Source organism: Anolis sagrei, chromosome Y (assembly GCF_037176765.1).
Source record: "Anolis sagrei isolate rAnoSag1 chromosome Y, rAnoSag1.mat, whole genome shotgun sequence".
In the NCBI taxonomy this organism is placed as follows: domain Eukaryota; kingdom Metazoa; phylum Chordata; class Lepidosauria; order Squamata; family Dactyloidae; genus Anolis; species Anolis sagrei.
Window position 1 is genome coordinate 23,788,065 of NC_090035.1, and position 6,306 is coordinate 23,794,370.

A 6,306-nucleotide genomic window follows, 5' to 3' on the forward strand; every position below is an offset into this window, starting at 1 on the left:
AAAGTACTTCAACTTTGTCTCAAGTATCTTTCCCTCCAGTGAGCAGTCGGGCTTTATTTCCTGGAGGATGGACTGGTTTCGCTCATGACATCATTGAGGTGCTCAAGCTCCAGCGCCCCGACAAGGCGGTGATCCTTTGCTGGAGGAAAAGCCAACTAGTTCAGCCATATTCTTCCATACAAGAAGACACAAACCCTCCTAACAGATGGCCATCCAGCCTCTGCTTAAAAACCTCCAGAGAAGGAGGCAATAATGTATTCGAATCTCAAAGAGTCTGACTGTCAGGAAGTTCTTCCTAATGTTTACGTGGGATCTCTTTCCCTGCCATCTGAATCCGTGGCGCCATTGTGTCCTGGTCTCTATGGAGTGGCAGAAAACAAGCTTAGCCCCCTCCACAATGGGACATCCTTCCAAATATTGAAACATGGCTCTTATCTCCCCTTCTTCTGGTTCTTTTGATTCTTGTAGAAATTGCTTTTCCCTTCCTGCCCTTGCAAAAGCCAAATTTCACCTAAGGTACTTTAGCAGCCCACCTGAAATGCCATTCTGTAGCAGATGGAGAGTATGAGGAGGGACCCTGGCTGTGCCGTCATGTTTCCCCTGGATGTCTAGTTGTTTATTGAAAACTAACCGGGACCCTTTCCTCTTCTGCTGTGTTCTTTCTCCAGGCCAACGCTTTATGTGGGCAAATCCCCACTGGGCTTCTATGCCCTGAAGTCTCTGGTCCATGAAGGAGTGGCTCTGGTGGTGAGCTCCCTCTCTCCTTGGGAAAGGCATTGGTCACTTGGGGATGGGGCACCGGCCAAAGTGCAGATGGGGCCCCTTGTGCCTTTCCCTGCAGCCCCAGGGGGTCACTCTGGCGCAGTTTGGAGGTGCCCACCACCAGTGACGTGACGCTGCGAGAGTCCAGCGAGCGCGAGATTACTCCAGCACCAGTGTCAAGTACCCAAAGGGCGCATCATCTCTGCTCATCATAGCCAGTGGCTCCTGATTGGTAAGCCTCTCTCTATTGCCCTCCACAGGGGGAAAAGTGTGTCCTCTCGGTGCTAGGTGTCTATTTTTGGAGAGATGTCTTTCCTCCATTTTAGGGCATTTCCTTGGAGCAACTATAATCTCAATTTAGTGCCACTTTAGTCACCTCTGCAAGGGCTTTCTTGATGCCTCTTCACCACTTGTGCTGCCTTGCTCCAAAAAGTTAATATTCCAAAGAAAAGAGAAAGGCACATGTGCAAACCCAGCAAAATATTAACAGGATTGCTGTGAGTTTTTCAGGCTGTATGGCCATGTTCCAGTAGCATTCTCTCCTGATGTTTTGCCTGCATCTGTAGCTACTGGCATCCTCAGAGGTTCTGTTGGCAATGAAGCAAGTTGAGTGTGTGTGTGTTACACACACACACACCTGTGGAATGTCCAGGGTGGGAGAAAGAAGCCTTGTCTGTTTAAAACAAGTGTGAATGTTGCAATTAGCAAGTAACCAAGCCCAGACTACCTCTCTGTGCAGATACCCTCACAGATTGACTTTGAGCTTCATGGCTACTCAATGCTATTCAAGCTTGCTAACTGCAACATTCGCACTTGTTTTAACAGACAAGGGTTCTTTCTCCCACCCTGGACATTATTCCACAGATAGATAGATAGATAGATAGATAGATAGATAGATAGATAGACAGACAGACAGACAGACAGACACTCCACTTGTTTCATTGCCAACAGAACCTCTGAAGATGCCAGTAACAGATGCAGGCAAAACATCAGGAGAGAATGCTACTGGAACATGACCATACAAGCCTTAAAAAAACCTCACAGCATCCCAGTGATTCTGGCCCTGAAAGCCTTTGACAACTTATTGAACATATGCACACTGCAGCTCGTACAGATTCAGCCATTCTCGTCTCTTCTCACCATTTCATCTGAACATTGCAAATTAATTTTTTGGGGACTATGACATCCAGAATCCTCCAATATGCAGAGAAGGATACTGGCTTGGACTATGTTCCACAGTGCATTCTTCTCCAGCTGGGATTTCCTTTATCATAGTCACCCTGGACAGCATACAGGCCTCAAGCATCTCCTTCCTTCTTGTATTTGAGTTGGGTATTGAATGTTTGCCATTTTTGTGTGTAAACCACCCTGAATCCCCTTGGGGAGAGAAGGTGGTCTATAAATAAAGTTTTGTTATTATTCCTTCCTCCTTGTCCTTCCTTCCTTCCTTCCTTCCTTCCTTCCTTTTTCAGGGCACCATGAGCTCCCACTGGTGGTCCATACTACAATGCTGAGGGCCTTTCCAGAACACCTGCCGAAGAACCCAGGGACCGTCGCACCTCACAGCTCCCTTTTTGATGAAGTGTGTGAATTCTATTCCAGAACCAGTTTGTGCGGTAGTTTAGTCAGGGGCCCTGAGAGCCAAATCCGACCCAGTCTGGGCTCATCCCACAACCATATCCCTTGCCCATATAGGCTTTTATGCATGGCTTCTCAGTTTGCATGTATATTATTGCCAATCCCAAAAGATGGACTTCCTTTTAGTTCTAGGCAGAAGACTTTTCAGCGTCCTTGGAAAGCATCTCCAGTGGGAATATGTCATAATGGGGACGGGGTTCATAGCCTCAATGGGGTTTCATGTGTCGAGAAACCATCCCTGGAAATGGCATGAATTGGCCTTTGCCAACACAATCCTTGTTTGGTGATGAGTCTACAAAGCAAAACAGCAAAATGAATACAATTTTGGGGGGGGGGGGGGGACATTGCACATAAATAATATCACGCATGAACGTAAACATACAGTAATAATCACAAATGCAAAGGGGAATTAAAAGTTTGTAAGATCATACAATAGGAAGCAACCCCAAGGGCTATCCAGTCCAAACTCCTGACAGGCAGGAAGACACATTCAAAACCCTCCTGACAGATAGCCATCCAACCTTTGTTTGAAAGCCTCCAGAAAAGGAGATTCCAATAAATATACCCCAACTCCCCCCCCCCCATCAAGCCCCTTCCCCTTGTGACACCAGAAGAAGTAGGTGAAGTGTCCTTCATTGGTGCTTCTCCATAAATGCTCCCTTGTGTTTGTTTCAGCTCCTGGAGGAACCCCCCAACACAGGCGTCCCCTACCGTGGGTTTCTTTCTATGAAAACGGAGCAGGTCAAGGTCCACCAAGATTCTGGCAGCTGGGAGCCGGTGGCAGCGGGCCTTGTGGCTGTGGTTTGGGGTGGTGGGCTCTTCCTCTTCATGCTTTGGGTGAGTGAGGTGGGCCTTTGGAGGAGGACCCTTGAGGGAGAGAACCTTGTTTGCTCTGGTTCTGGGGAACTGCGGAGTGATAGCGACACTCTCTCTTCCTTCCCGGCTCCAACATTTGCAGCAACAGAACTGCAAGCAGAAGTTGTACCTGGAGCAGCATCTGGAAGAGCGGCTCCAGCGGCTCCAGCAGCAAGTGAACACAGGGTCCTCTCTTGAACCCCACTCCAGGGACCATCTGCCAAAGAAAGATTCCAGCCAAGGCCAAGGAGAAACACCAGGGAGTTCCTCAAAGTTGACAGATCAGAGCCTGGACTCGTCCTCCTCCTCTTCTTCATTGGAACCGGCCAACCAGACACCCAGTCAGAGTCTTCTCCTTGGAAGCACCTGCCCAGGTGGGGTTAGGTGAAACTGAGAAGTTCTCAGTTTCTGCAGAGGATGCGGCCTCACTGCTGTTGGAGGATGTGGCCTCACTGCTTTCCTCAGAGTCCCTCCTCTGTGTCTCCCTTCCCAACAGGCACTGACCCAGAAGACAATGTGGTGGGGAAGATCTCCTTCAGCCCCAAGGAAGTGCTGGGCCCAGGGGCAGGAGGCACCTTTGTTTTCAGGTGAGTGGTAATGGAGCAACGTGTGTGTGTGTGTGTGTGTGTGTTCAAAATGAGCTCCCCTTCCTTCCCCTCCTTTCCCTTCCCTCCTTCCTCTATGTCCTTCCTTCTCTCCATCCTTCCATTACCTCCTTTCCTTTCCCCTCCTCTCCTCCCCTCCCCACCCCTTCCATTCTCTTTCCTTCCCCTTTCCCTTCCCCTCCCTTTCCCTTCCCTTTTCCTTTCCCTCCCCCTTCTCCTTCTTTCCTTCCCTCCTTCCTCCAGGACAATGAACCCCATCCACAGACAGCATTGGAGAACTCAATGTGAGCCAGAACAAACAAAAAAATCCTTGCCCAAGTGACCTGGCAAAAATCAAATGCCAAATGCAGAAGACTTCCTTCCTTCCTTCCTTCCTTCCTTCCTTCCTTCCTTCCTTCCTTCCTTCCTTCCTTCCTTGGTTGCTTCCAGCCCCTCTTTTCTCTCCTTCCTATCATCTTTCTTTCTTTCTTTTTCTTCCTTCCCCCTTCCTACCTACCTACCTACCTTCCCTGTGCAAGTATCCATTACTTTACTTCGATCTGCTTTAACTCTTGGGGTCTGCATCCTTCTCCTGATCCTCCCCTTCTCTAGGGGCCGCTTTGAGGTCCGTCCGGTGGCAGTGAAACGCCTGCTGCCTTCCTGCGAATCACTGGTGGACCATGAGGTGCAGCTGCTCCGGGAGTCAGATGAACATCTATGTTGTGCGCTATTTCTGCACAGAGGCTGACCAGCAGTTCCACTACATCACCACTGAGCTCTGCTCTGCCACATTGCAAGAGGTGAGCAGCCAGGGCTTTCAAAGCAGGGATCCTCTGGGTTCAAGGCACAGAGTGCCCCCTTCTCTTCCTGGGAATCAGGAGATGGGTGCACCCCCTCCCCCCCGGGCCTCCTTCCCCAAAGGAGGAAGTGTAGAGGTAGAGGTAGTTGTGCATTGCAAAGGAGCGCAAGTCCTTGTCCTCTTGCTTCATTGGGTTCCCGTTTGCCACTCGCTCGTGGAAATATTCAAGGCTGAAAGCAAACATTGATTCTGTCCATGAAAAAGGTGGCTTGCTGTTCTTCCTTTTGACAAAACCCACCTCCATCTATTGAGCATAGGACTCCAAAGAAGGAAATATCATTGTGTATTTTACCTGCTTTGTTTGTTTTTCCCAATTAAGATTTCCTCCTGATTGTATTCTCTTTTGCATTTGTAGTATGTGTAGACCCCAGACTTCCCACGGCAAGGCCTGGATCTGAAAACAGTGCTTTACCAAACCATGTCTGGCTTGGCTCACCTCCATTCCCTTAGTATCGGTAAGAAGGAGCAAGCAATTAACTGGGGACTTTTTGTTATTTAGTACCCCAGCTCCATTCCTTGGGTTTTCTAGGCAGGATTTCACCTCCGTTGCCTTCCTCAAAGGCTGAGAGAGCGTGACTTGCATAACATTGAAACCCTGGGATCTAACACTCTAACCCTGACACCCTCTAAGATTTATTCTGGGTAAGGTTTTCTTAGAGGAGATTTGTGAGAGAGTGTTACCTCCTTTCTCTAATGATGTTATTCCTTAGTCCACCATGACCTGAAGCCCTGCAACATCCTGATCTCATCCCCCGATGGCCACAGCCGGATCCATGCAGTCATCTCTGACTTTGGCCTTTGCAAGAAGCTCCAAGGGGGCTGCCAGAGCTTCAGCCTCCTGTCAGGGGTCCCAGGCACCAAGTGATGTATTGCACCAGAGCTGCTGAGGGAGGACCCCACGGAGAGTGCAGCAGCAAGGAGAGGGCAACCCTAGAGCTATCCCATTGCTTTCTAGGCCCTTCTCCGGCTACTTGGGACCAACGCTTACATCAGGGCAGTCAGGTTCCAGGGACAAGCAGTTCCAATAGTGCAAAATGGATAGCTACCTGATTGAGTGCTTTGTGCTTTTCCTGCATGGCTGGGGGTTGGAATGGATGGCTTGGCAGGTCTTTTCCAACTCTAGGAGTCTATGATATATTTATCATATGTTGTATATACATGTGTATATAGAGTAGAGTCTCACTTATCCAACCCTCGCTCATCCAACGTTCTGTAATGTCCAGTGCAGTCTGCCTCCCACTTGGATCCACAGCTGTTTCAATACATTGCGATGTTTTGGTGCTAAATTTGTTAATACAGTAATTACTACATAACATTACCATGTATTGAAGTGCTTTTTCTGTCGATTTGTTTTAAAACATGAGGTTTTGGTGCTTAATTTGTAAAATCATAATATAATTTGATGTTTAATAGGCTTTTCCTTAATCCCTCTTTATTATCCAACATTTTCGCTTACCCAACGTTCTGCCGGCCCATTTATATTGGATAAGCAAGACTCTACTGTATATCTATATCTCGACTACCTGTATTTACTCTGGTGTAATGCGCCACTGAATCTCATGCACATCTCTACTTTCAAAATCCTGAAACCAAAAAAAGTATTTGCTG

The 6,306-nt window shown here is 48.3% G+C and overlaps 1 pseudogene; it reads left to right on the top strand.

The window, feature by feature from the left end:
• The first annotated feature begins 424 nt into the window (after positions 1-424).
• Positions 425-5,563, top strand: LOC137095555 (serine/threonine-protein kinase/endoribonuclease IRE2-like; annotated as a pseudogene).
• Positions 5,564-6,306: the final 743 nt, after the last annotated feature.